This window comes from Amia ocellicauda, chromosome 8 (assembly GCF_036373705.1).
Source record: "Amia ocellicauda isolate fAmiCal2 chromosome 8, fAmiCal2.hap1, whole genome shotgun sequence".
Classification (NCBI taxonomy): Eukaryota; Metazoa; Chordata; class Actinopteri; order Amiiformes; family Amiidae; genus Amia; species Amia ocellicauda.
This window is the reverse complement of record NC_089857.1, coordinates 8,949,814-8,962,243: the sequence shown is the minus strand read 5'-3', so window position 1 is coordinate 8,962,243 and position 12,430 is coordinate 8,949,814. Positions and strand designations below refer to the sequence as shown.

At 43.8% G+C, this 12,430-nt stretch overlaps 11 non-coding genes across 11 annotated transcripts; all 11 read left to right on the top strand.

Moving 5' to 3' along the window:
* The first annotated feature begins 15 nt into the window (after positions 1 to 15).
* Positions 16 to 134, top strand: LOC136757526 (5S ribosomal RNA). The gene has a single exon (XR_010819531.1). It is a non-coding gene; the product is annotated as a 5S ribosomal RNA (ribosomal RNA).
* A 1,066-nt stretch (positions 135 to 1,200) lies between these two features.
* Positions 1,201 to 1,319, top strand: LOC136755964 (5S ribosomal RNA). Its single transcript, XR_010818072.1, has one exon. It is a non-coding gene; the product is annotated as a 5S ribosomal RNA (ribosomal RNA).
* Positions 1,320 to 2,374: 1,055 nt separating this feature from the next.
* On the top strand, positions 2,375 to 2,493 carry LOC136758045 (5S ribosomal RNA). Its single transcript, XR_010819851.1, has one exon. It is a non-coding gene; the product is annotated as a 5S ribosomal RNA (ribosomal RNA).
* Positions 2,494 to 3,548: 1,055 nt separating this feature from the next.
* On the top strand, positions 3,549 to 3,667 carry LOC136757429 (5S ribosomal RNA). Its single transcript, XR_010819456.1, has one exon. It is a non-coding gene; the product is annotated as a 5S ribosomal RNA (ribosomal RNA).
* A 1,055-nt stretch (positions 3,668 to 4,722) lies between these two features.
* LOC136756633 (5S ribosomal RNA) lies at positions 4,723 to 4,841 on the top strand. Its single transcript, XR_010818704.1, has one exon. It is a non-coding gene; the product is annotated as a 5S ribosomal RNA (ribosomal RNA).
* Positions 4,842 to 5,907: 1,066 nt separating this feature from the next.
* On the top strand, positions 5,908 to 6,026 carry LOC136758044 (5S ribosomal RNA). The gene has a single exon (XR_010819850.1). It is a non-coding gene; the product is annotated as a 5S ribosomal RNA (ribosomal RNA).
* Positions 6,027 to 7,092: 1,066 nt separating this feature from the next.
* Positions 7,093 to 7,211, top strand: LOC136756836 (5S ribosomal RNA). The gene has a single exon (XR_010818893.1). It is a non-coding gene; the product is annotated as a 5S ribosomal RNA (ribosomal RNA).
* A 1,066-nt stretch (positions 7,212 to 8,277) lies between these two features.
* On the top strand, positions 8,278 to 8,396 carry LOC136756835 (5S ribosomal RNA). Its single transcript, XR_010818892.1, has one exon. It is a non-coding gene; the product is annotated as a 5S ribosomal RNA (ribosomal RNA).
* A 1,055-nt stretch (positions 8,397 to 9,451) lies between these two features.
* On the top strand, positions 9,452 to 9,570 carry LOC136756419 (5S ribosomal RNA). Its single transcript, XR_010818505.1, has one exon. It is a non-coding gene; the product is annotated as a 5S ribosomal RNA (ribosomal RNA).
* A 1,055-nt stretch (positions 9,571 to 10,625) lies between these two features.
* LOC136758042 (5S ribosomal RNA) lies at positions 10,626 to 10,744 on the top strand. The gene has a single exon (XR_010819848.1). It is a non-coding gene; the product is annotated as a 5S ribosomal RNA (ribosomal RNA).
* Positions 10,745 to 11,810: 1,066 nt separating this feature from the next.
* On the top strand, positions 11,811 to 11,929 carry LOC136757622 (5S ribosomal RNA). Its single transcript, XR_010819571.1, has one exon. It is a non-coding gene; the product is annotated as a 5S ribosomal RNA (ribosomal RNA).
* The last annotated feature ends 501 nt before the right edge of the window (positions 11,930 to 12,430 follow it).

The window sequence follows — 12,430 nt, the reverse complement described above, 5'->3', positions numbered from 1 at the left end:
GGGACAGCCTCCCTGGCTTACGGCCATACTAGCCTGAATACGCCCGATCTCGTCCGATCTCGGCTGCTAAGCAGGCTCGGGCCTGGTCAGTACTTGGAAGGGAGACAGCCTGGGAATACCAGGTGCTGTAAGCTTTTGCATCTTTTACACACCAGAGGGCGACAAATCACGAGTTTTAACTTTGGATACACGCAATTTCATCATTATTTCAGATTTGACTTCCCCAAATACACAGGCATACAATAGATCTTGTTCTCCAACGTAAACGGTCCCTAGTAACTAGGGTACATTCGTAAATAAATTGAGCATCATGGCTAGAAGTGACTAAATGTTGCCTAATCTTTCTCATCGAGAAATGACACAATTACAGCAACACAAAAAGGAACTCCACCGGACAAAGTTCAGTGCTCACAAGGAGCCTCATTCAACACACACGGTTCCATTCCCATTCATGCAAAGCACGAAAGTGTAAAACTTGGGAACATACTTGAGAGCAAAGATCACATTCAATCTCATTCAAGGCACGGATGTGAATGCAACGGGATGAAATTACTGAAATGATGCCTGCCCTCGAACTGTGATGATGGACTACCCGACTCGCCAATAATATTGGGTTCTGGTGTATTGAAATACAGGAGCTGCTGGATTTGTGTGTTTTCTTACCCCCTCACCATAGTTTGTCAAATGTTTAAACAACTGAACTTATATTCAAGGTTTGTTTCTCTTCATATGTTTTACTGGTTTACATTTGTCTCAGCAACCTGTTGAATGATTCTTCTGCTTTCAAAACAAAATGACAACAGGATGAATGCACACACTTGAAAATACAATACATGCAATGTTATGCATCATAGTGATGCAACCTCCTTTCAGTTTCATACTGCATGTCAATTGAAATCCTTACTGAAATGCACACCTTCTCAAGATTGCGCTTGACTGGCGTGTCAGGCACTCAATTACAGCTGTTTTATCAAGACAATGTGTTCGTTTTGTAATATATAGTTCCGGTCTGGTGTGGCACCCCAGCTAACGCACAACGTTGCCACAATGTTGCCACAACGTGGCGTGTTAGCAGGGACTGGCTGCGGCGCGCTGGTGTGTCCCGGGCTTTAGAGTAGAGATACAGTTCAACTGCAAGTATGACCGGCAGAAACGGATATTGCCTTCCCTTTAAGTAGAGCGTCAGGGACAGCCTCCCTGGCTTACGGCCATACTAGCCTGAATACGCCCGATCTCGTCCGATCTCGGAAGCCAAGCAGGCTTGGGCCTGGTCAGTACTTGGATGGGAGACCGCCTGGGAATACCAGGTGCTGTAAGCTTTTGCACCTTTTACACACCAGAGGGCGACAAATCACGAGTTTTAACTTTGGATACACACAATTTCATCATTATTTCAGATTTTACTTCCCCAAATACACAGGCATACAATAGATCTTGTTCTCCAACGTAAACGGTCCCTAGTAACTAGGGTACATTCGTAAATAAATTGAGCATCATGGCTAGAAGTGACTAAATGTTGCCTAATCCTTCTCATCGAGAAATGACACAATTACAGCAACACAAAAAGGAACTCCACCGGACAAAGTTCAGTGCTCACAAGGAGCCTCATTCAACACACACGGTTCCATTCCCATTCATGCAAAGCACGAAAGTGTAAAACTTGGGAACATACTTGAGAGCAAAGATCACATTCAATCTCATTCACGGCACGGATGTGAATGCAACGGGATGAAATTACTGAAATGATGCCTGCCCTCGAACTGTGATGATGGACTACCCGACACGCCAATAATATTGGGTTCTGGTGTATTGAAATACAGGAGCTGCTGGATTTGTTTGTTTTCTTACCCCCTCACCATAGTTTGTCAAATGTTTAAACAACTGAACTTATATTCAAGGTTTGTTTCTCTTCATATGTTTTACTGGTTTACATTTGTCTCAGCAACCTGTTGAATGATTCTTCTGCTTTCAAAACAAAATGACAACAGGATGAATGCACACACTTGAAAATACAATACATGCAATGTTATGCATCATAGTGATGCAACCTCCTTTCAGTTTCATACTGCATGTCAATTGAAATCCTTACTGAAATGCACACCTTCTCAAGATTGCGCTTGACTGGCGTGTCAGGCACTCAATTACAGCTGTTTTATCAAGACAATGTGTTCGTTTTGTAATATATAGTTCCGGTCTGGTGTGGCACCCCAGCTAACGCACAACGTTGCCACAACGTTTCGTGTTAGCAGGGACTGTCTGCGGCGCGCTGGTGTGTCCCGGGCTTTAGAGTAGAGAGACAGTTCAACTGTAAGTATGAACGGCAGAAACGGATATTGCCTTCCCTTTAAGTAGAGCGTCAGGGACAGCCTCCCTGGCTTACGGCCATACTAGCCTGAATACGCCCGATCTCGTCCGATCTCGGAAGCTAAGCAGGCTCGGGCCTGGTCAGTACTTGGATGGGAGACCGCCTGGGAATACCAGGTGCTGTAAGCTTTTGCATCTTTTACACACCAGAGGGCGACAAATCACGAGTTTTAACTTTGGATACACGCAATTTCATCATTATTTCAGATTTGACTTCCCCAAATACACAGGCATACAATAGATCTTGTTCTCCAACGTAAACGGTCCCTAGTAACTAGGGTACATTCGTAAATAAATTGAGCATCATGGCTAGAAGTGACTAAATGTTGCCTAATCTTTCTCATCGAGAAATGACACAATTACAGCAACACAAAAAGGAACTCCACCGGACAAAGTTCAGTGCTCACAAGGAGCCTCATTCAACACACACGGTTCCATTCCCATTCATGCAAAGCACGAAAGTGTAAAACTTGGGAACATACTTGAGAGCAAAGATCACATTCAATCTCATTCAAGGCACGGATGTGAATGCAACGGGATGAAATTACTGAAATGATGCCTGCCCTCGAACTGTGATGATGGACTACCCGACTCGCCAATAATATTGGGTTCTGGTGTATTGAAATACAGGAGCTGCTGGATTTGTGTGTTTTCTTACCCCCTCACCATAGTTTGTCAAATGTTTAAACAACTGAACTTATATTCAAGGTTTGTTTCTCTTCATATGTTTTACTGGTTTACATTTGTCTCAGCAACCTGTTGAATGATTCTTCTGCTTTCAAAACAAAATGACAACAGGATGAATGCACACACTTGAAAATACAATACATGCAATGTTATGCATCATAGTGATGCAACCTCCTTTCAGTTTCATACTGCATGTCAATTGAAATCCTTACTGAAATGCACACCTTCTCAAGATTGCGCTTGACTGGCGTGTCAGGCACTCAATTACAGCTGTTTTATCAAGACAATGTGTTCGTTTTGTAATATATAGTTCCGGTCTGGTGTGGCACCCCAGCTAACGCACAACGTTGCCACAACGTTTCGTGTTAGCAGGGACTGTCTGCGGCGCGCTGGTGTGTCCCGGACTTTAGAGTAGAGAGACAGTTCAACTGCAAGTATGAGCGGCAGAAACGGATATTGCCTTCCCTTTAAGTAGAGCGTCAGGGACAGCCTCCCTGGCTTACGGCAATACTAACCTGAATACGCCCGATCTCGTCCGATCTCGGAAGCTAAGCAGGCTCGGCCCTGGTCAGTACTTGGATGGGAGACCGCCTGGGAATACCAGGTGCTGTAAGCTTTTGCATCTTTTACACACCAGAGGGCGACAAATCACGAGTTTTAACTTTGGATACACGCAATTTCATCATTATTTCAGATTTGACTTCCCCAAATACACAGGCATACAATAGATCTTGTTCTCCAACGTAAACGGTCCCTAGTAACTAGGGTACATTCGTAAATAAATTGAGCATCATGGCTAGAAGTGACTAAATGTTGCCTAATCTTTCTCATCGAGAAATGACACAATTACAGCAACACAAAAAGGAACTCCACCGGACAAAGTTCAGTGCTCACAAGGAGCCTCATTCAACACACACGGTTCCATTCCCATTCATGCAAAGCACGAAAGTGTAAAACTTGGGAACATACTTGAGAGCAAAGATCACATTCAATCTCATTCAAGGCACGGATGTGAATGCAACGGGATGAAATTACTGAAATGATGCCTGCCCTCGAACTGTGATGATGGACTACCCGACTCGCCAATAATATTGGGTTCTGGTGTATTGAAATACAGGAGCTGCTGGATTTGTGTGTTTTCTTACCCCCTCACCATAGTTTGTCAAATGTTTAAACAACTGAACTTATATTCAAGGTTTGTTTCTCTTCATATGTTTTACTGGTTTACATTTGTCTCAGCAACCTGTTGAATGATTCTTCTGCTTTCAAAACAAAATGACAACAGGATGAATGCACACACTTGAAAATACAATACATGCAATGTTATGCATCATAGTGATGCAACCTCCTTTCAGTTTCATACTGCATGTCAATTGAAATCCTTACTGAAATGCACACCTTCTCAAGATTGCGCTTGACTGGCGTGTCAGGCACTCAATTACAGCTGTTTTATCAAGACAATGTGTTCGTTTTGTAATACATAGTTCCGGTCTGGTGTGGCACCCCAGCTAACGCACAACGTTGCCACAATGTGACGTGTTAGCAGGGACTGTCTGCGGCGCGCTGGTGTGTCCCGGGCTTTAGAGTAGAGAGACAGTTCAACTGTAAGTATGAACGGCAGAAACGGATATTGCCTTCCCTTTAAGTAGAGCGTCAGGGACAGCCTCCCTGGCTTACGGCCATACTAGCCTGAATACGCCCGATCTCGTCCGATCTCGGCTGCTAAGCAGGCTTGGGCCTGGTCAGTACTTGGATGGGAGACCGCCTGGGAATACCAGGTGCTGTAAGCTTTTGCATCTTTTACACACCAGAGGGCGACAAATCACGAGTTTTAACTTTGGATACACGCAATTTCATCATTATTTCAGATTTGACTTCCCCAAATACACAGGCATACAATAGATCTTGTTCTCCAACGTAAACGGTCCCTAGTAACTAGGGTACATTCGTAAATAAATTGAGCATCATGGCTAGAAGTGACTAAATGTTGCCTAATCTTTCTCATCGAGAAATGACACAATTACAGCAACACAAAAAGGAACTCCACCGGACAAAGTTCAATGCTCACAAGGAGCCTCATTCAACACACACGGTTCCATTCCCATTCATGCAAAGCACGAAAGTGTAAAACTTGGGAACATACTTGAGAGCAAAGATCACATTCAATCTCATTCAAGGCACGGATGTGAATGCAACGGGATGAAATTACTGAAATGATGCCTGCCCTCGAACTGTGATGATGGACTACCCGACTCGCCAATAATATTGGGTTCTGGTGTATTGAAATACAGGAGCTGCTGGATTTGTGTGTTTTCTTACCCCCTCACCATAGTTTGTCAAATGTTTAAACAACTGAACTTATATTCAAGGTTTGTTTCTCTTCATATGTTTTACTGGTTTACATTTGTCTCAGCAACCTGTTGAATGATTCTTCTGCTTTCAAAACAAAATGACAACAGGATGAATGCACACACTTGAAAATACAATACATGCAATGTTATGCATCATAGTGATGCAACCTCCTTTCAGTTTCATACTGCATGTCAATTGAAATCCTTACTGAAATGCACACCTTCTCAAGATTGCGCTTGACTGGCGTGTCAGGCACTCAATTACAGCTGTTTTATCAAGACAATGTGTTCGTTTTGTAATATATAGTTCCGGTCTGGTGTGGCACCCCAGCTAACGCACAACGTTGCCACAATGTTGCCACAACGTGGCATGTTAGCAGGGACTGTCTGCGGCGCGCTGGTGTGTCCCGGGCTTTAGAGTAGAGAGACAGTTCAACTGTAAGTATGAACGGCAGAAATGGATATTGCCTTCCCTTTAAGTAGAGCGTCAGGGACAGCCTCCATGGCTTACGGCCATACTAGCCTGAATACGCCCGATCTCGTCCGATCTCGGAAGCTAAGCAGGCTCGGGCCTGGTCAGTACTTGGATGGGAGACCGCCTGGGAATACCAGGTGCTGTAAGCTTTTGCATCTTTTACACACCAGAGGGCGACAAATCACGAGTTTTAACTTTGGATACACGCAATTTCATCATTATTTCAGATTTGACTTCCCCAAATACACAGGCATACAATAGATCTTGTTCTCCAACGTAAACGGTCCCTAGTAACTAGGGTACATTCGTAAATAAATTGAGCATCATGGCTAGAAGTGACTAAATGTTGCCTAATCTTTCTCATCGAGAAATGACACAATTACAGCAACACAAAAAGGAACTCCACCGGACAAAGTTCAGTGCTCACAAGGAGCCTCATTCAACACACACGGTTCCATTCCCATTCATGCAAAGCACGAAAGTGTAAAACTTGGGAACATACTTGAGAGCAAAGATCACATTCAATCTCATTCAAGGCACGGATGTGAATGCAACGGGATGAAATTACTGAAATGATGCCTGCCCTCGAACTGTGATGATGGACTACCCGACTCGCCAATAATATTGGGTTCTGGTGTATTGAAATACAGGAGCTGCTGGATTTGTGTGTTTTCTTACCCCCTCACCATAGTTTGTCAAATGTTTAAACAACTGAATTTATATTCAAGGTTTGTTTCTCTTCATATGTTTTACTGGTTTACATTTGTCTCAGCAACCTGTTGAATGATTCTTCTGCTTTCAAAACAAAATGACAACAGGATGAATGCACACACTTGAAAATACAATACATGCAATGTTATGCATCATAGTGATGCAACCTCCTTTCAGTTTCATACTGCATGTCAATTGAAATCCTTACTGAAATGCACACCTTCTCAAGATTGCGCTTGACTGGCGTGTCAGGCACTCAATTACAGCTGTTTTATCAAGACAATGTGTTCGTTTTGTAATACATAGTTCCGGTCTGGTGTGGCACCCCAGCTAACGCACAACGTTGCCACAATGTTGCCACAACGTGACGTGTTAGCAGGGACTGTCTGCGGCGCGCTGGTGTGTCCCGGGCATTAGAGTAGAGAGACAGTTCAACTGTAAGTATGAACGGCAGAAACGGATATTGCCTTCCCTTTAAGTAGAGCGTCAGGGACAGCCTCCCTGGCTTACGGCCATACTAGCCTGAATACGCCCGATCTCGTCCGATCTCGGCTGCTAAGCAGGCTCGGGCCTGGTCAGTACTTGGATGGGAGACCGCCTGGGAATACCAGGTGCTGTAAGCTTTTGCATCTTTTACACACCAGAGGGCGACAAATCACGAGTTTTAACTTTGGATACACGCAATTTCATCATTATTTCAGATTTGACTTCCCCAAATACACAGGCATACAATAGATCTTGTTCTCCAACGTAAACGGTCCCTAGTAACTAGGGTACATTCGTAAATAAATTGAGCATCATGGCTAGAAGTGACTAAATGTTGCCTAATCTTTCTCATCGAGAAATGACACAATTACAGCAACACAAAAAGGAACTCCACCGGACAAAGTTCAGTGCTCACAAGGAGCCTCATTCAACACACACGGTTCCATTCCCATTCATGCAAAGCACGAAAGTGTAAAACTTGGGAACATACTTGAGAGCAAGGATCACATTCAATCTCATTCAAGGCACGGATGTGAATGCAACGGGATGAAATTACTGAAATGATGCCTGCCCTCGAACTGTGATGATGGACTACCCGACTCGCCAATAATATTGGGTTCTGGTGTATTGAAATACAGGAGCTGCTGGATTTGTGTGTTTTCTTACCCCCTCACCATAGTTTGTCAAATGTTTAAACAACTGAATTTATATTCAAGGTTTGTTTCTCTTCATATGTTTTACTGGTTTACATTTGTCTCAGCAACCTGTTGAATGATTCTTCTGCTTTCAAAACAAAATGACAACAGGATGAATGCACACACTTGAAAATACAATACATGCAATGTTATGCATCATAGTGATGCAACCTCCTTTCAGTTTCATACTGCATGTCAATTGAAATCCTTACTGAAATGCACACCTTCTCAAGATTGCGCTTGACTGGCGTGTCAGGCACTCAATTACAGCTGTTTTATCAAGACAATGTGTTCGTTTTGTAATACATAGTTCCGGTCTGGTGTGGCACCCCAGCTAACGCACAACGTTGCCACAATGTTGCCACAACGTGACGTGTTAGCAGGGACTGTCTGCGGCGCGCTGGTGTGTCCCGGGCATTAGAGTAGAGAGACAGTTCAACTGTAAGTATGAACGGCAGAAACGGATATTGCCTTCCCTTTAAGTAGAGCGTCAGGGACAGCCTCCCTGGCTTACGGCCATACTAGCCTGAATACGCCCGATCTCGTCCGATCTCGGCTGCTAAGCAGGCTCGGGCCTGGTCAGTACTTGGATGGGAGACCGCCTGGGAATACCAGGTGCTGTAAGCTTTTGCATCTTTTACACACCAGAGGGCGACAAATCACGAGTTTTAACTTTGGATACACGCAATTTCATCATTATTTCAGATTTGACTTCCCCAAATACACAGGCATACAATAGATCTTGTTCTCCAACGTAAACGGTCCCTAGTAACTAGGGTACATTCGTAAATAAATTGAGCATCATGGCTAGAAGTGACTAAATGTTGCCTAATCTTTCTCATCGAGAAATGACACAATTACAGCAACACAAAAAGGAACTCCACCGGACAAAGTTCAGTGCTCACAAGGAGCCTCATTCAACACACACGGTTCCATTCCCATTCATGCAAAGCACGAAAGTGTAAAACTTGGGAACATACTTGAGAGCAAAGATCACATTCAATCTCATTCAAGGCACGGATGTGAATGCAACGGGATGAAATTACTGAAATGATGCCTGCCCTCGAACTGTGATGATGGACTACCCGACTCGCCAATAATATTGGGTTCTGGTGTATTGAAATACAGGAGCTGCTGGATTTGTGTGTTTTCTTACCCCCTCACCATAGTTTGTCAAATGTTTAAACAACTGAACTTATATTCAAGGTTTGTTTCTCTTCATATGTTTTACTGGTTTACATTTGTCTCAGCAACCTGTTGAATGATTCTTCTGCTTTCAAAACAAAATGACAACAGGATGAATGCACACACTTGAAAATACAATACATGCAATGTTATGCATCATAGTGATGCAACCTCCTTTCAGTTTCATACTGCATGTCAATTGAAATCCTTACTGAAATGCACACCTTCTCAAGATTGCGCTTGACTGGCGTGTCAGGCACTCAATTACAGCTGTTTTATCAAGACAATGTGTTCGTTTTGTAATATATAGTTCCGGTCTGGTGTGGCACCCCAGCTAACGCACAACGTTGCCACAACGTTTCGTGTTAGCAGGGACTGTCTGCGGCGCGCTGGTGTGTCCCGGACTTTAGAGTAGAGAGACAGTTCAACTGCAAGTATGAGCGGCAGAAACAGATATTGCCTTCCCTTTAAGTAGAGCGTCAGGGACAGCCTCCCTGGCTTACGGCCATACTAGCCTGAATACGCCCGATCTCGTCCGATCTCGGAAGCTAAGCAGGCTCGGGCCTGGTCAGTACTTGGATGGGAGACTGCCTGGGAATACCAGGTGCTGTAAGCTTTTGCATCTTTTACACACCAGAGGGCGACAAATCACGAGTTTTAACTTTGGATACACGCAATTTCATCATTATTTCAGATTTGACTTCCCCAAATACACAGGCATACAATAGATCTTGTTCTCCAACGTAAACGGTCCCTAGTAACTAGGGTACATTCGTAAATAAATTGAGCATCATGGCTAGAAGTGACTAAATGTTGCCTAATCTTTCTCATCGAGAAATGACACAATTACAGCAACACAAAAAGGAACTCCACCGGACAAAGTTCAGTGCTCACAAGGAGCCTCATTCAACACACACGGTTCCATTCCCATTCATGCAAAGCACGAAAGTGTAAAACTTGGGAACATACTTGAGAGCAAAGATCACATTCAATCTCATTCAAGGCACGGATGTGAATGCAACGGGATGAAATTACTGAAATGATGCCTGCCCTCGAACTGTGATGATGGACTACCCGACTCGCCAATAATATTGGGTTCTGGTGTATTGAAATACAGGAGCTGCTGGATTTGTGTGTTTTCTTACCCCCTCACCATAGTTTGTCAAATGTTTAAACAACTGAACTTATATTCAAGGTTTGTTTCTCTTCATATGTTTTACTGGTTTACATTTGTCTCAGCAACCTGTTGAATGATTCTTCTGCTTTCAAAACAAAATGACAACAGGATGAATGCACACACTTGAAAATACAATACATGCAATGTTATGCATCATAGTGATGCAACCTCCTTTCAGTTTCATACTGCATGTCAATTGAAATCCTTACTGAAATGCACACCTTCTCAAGATTGCGCTTGACTGGCGTGTCAGGCACTCAATTACAGCTGTTTTATCAAGACAATGTGTTCGTTTTGTAATATATAGTTCCGGTCTGGTGTGGCACCCCAGCTAACGCACAACGTTGCCACAACGTTTCGTGTTAGCAGGGACTGTCTGCGGCGCGCTGGTGTGTCCCGGACATTAGAGTAGAGAGACAGTTCAACTGCAAGTATGAGCGGCAGAAACGGATATTGCCTTCCCTTTAAGTAGAGCGTCAGGGACAGCCTCCCTGGCTTACGGCCATACTAGCCTGAATACGCCCGATCTCGTCCGATCTCGGAAGCTAAGCAGGCTCGGGCCTGGTCAGTACTTGGATGGGAGACCGCCTGGGAATACCAGGTGCTGTAAGCTTTTGCATCTTTTACACACCAGAGGGCGACAAATCACGAGTTTTAACTTTGGATACACGCAATTTCATCATTATTTCAGATTTGACTTCCCCAAATACACAGGCATACAATAGATCTTGTTCTCCAACGTAAACGGTCCCTAGTAACTAGGGTACATTCGTAAATAAATTGAGCATCATGGCTAGAAGTGACTAAATGTTGCCTAATCTTTCTCATCGAGAAATGACACAATTACAGCAACACAAAAAGGAACTCCACCGGACAAAGTTCAGTGCTCACAAGGAGCCTCATTCAACACACACGGTTCCATTCCCATTCATGCAAAGCACGAAAGTGTAAAACTTGGGAACATACTTGAGAGCAAAGATCACATTCAATCTCATTCAAGGCACGGATGTGAATGCAACGGGATGAAATTACTGAAATGATGCCTGCCCTCGAACTGTGATGATGGACTACCCGACTCGCCAATAATATTGGGTTCTGGTGTATTGAAATACAGGAGCTGCTGGATTTGTGTGTTTTCTTACCCCCTCACCATAGTTTGTCAAATGTTTAAACAACTGAACTTATATTCAAGGTTTGTTTCTCTTCATATGTTTTACTGGTTTACATTTGTCTCAGCAACCTGTTGAATGATTCTTCTGCTTTCAAAACAAAATGACAACAGGATGAATGCACACACTTGAAAATACAATACATGCAATGTTATGCATCATAGTGATGCAACCTCCTTTCAGTTTCATACTGCATGTCAATTGAAATCCTTACTGAAATGCACACCTTCTCAAGATTGCGCTTGACTGGCGTGTCAGGCACTCAATTACAGCTGTTTTATCAAGACAATGTGTTCGTTTTGTAATATATAGTTCCGGTCTGGTGTGGCACCCCAGCTAACGCACAACGTTGCCACAATGTTGCCACAACGTGGCATGTTAGCAGGGACTGTCTGCGGCGCGCTGGTGTGTCCCGGACTTTAGAGTAGAGAGACAGTTCAACTGCAAGTATGAGCGGCAGAAACGGATATTGCCTTCCCTTTAAGTAGAGCGTCAGGGACACCCTCACTGGCTTACGGCCGTACTAGCCTGAATACGCCCGATCTCGTCCGATCTTGGAAGCTAAGCAGCCTCGTGCCTGGTCAGTACTTGGATGGGAGACCGCCTGGGAATACCAGGTGCTGTAAGCTTCTGCATCTTTTACACACCAGAGGGCGACAAATCACGAGTTTTAACTTTGGATACACGCAATTTCATCATTATTTCAGATTTGACTTCCCCAAATACACAGGCATACAATAGATCTTGTTCTCCAACGTAAACGGTCCCTAGTAACTAGGGTACATTCGTAAATAAATTGAGCATCATGGCTAGAAGTGACGAAATGTTGCCTAATCTTTCTCATCGAGAAATGACACAATTACAGCAACACAAAAAGGAACTCCACCGGACAAAGTTCAGTGCTCACAAGGAGCCTCATTCAACACACACGGTTCCATTCCCATTCATGCAAAGCACGAAAGTGTAAAACTTGGGAACATACTTGAGAGCAAAGATCACATTCAATCTCATTCAAGGCACGGATGTGAATGCAAACGGGATGAAATTACTGAAATGATGCCTGCCCTCGAACAGTGATGACGGACTACCCGACTCGCCAATAATATTGGGTTCTGGTGTATTGAAATAAA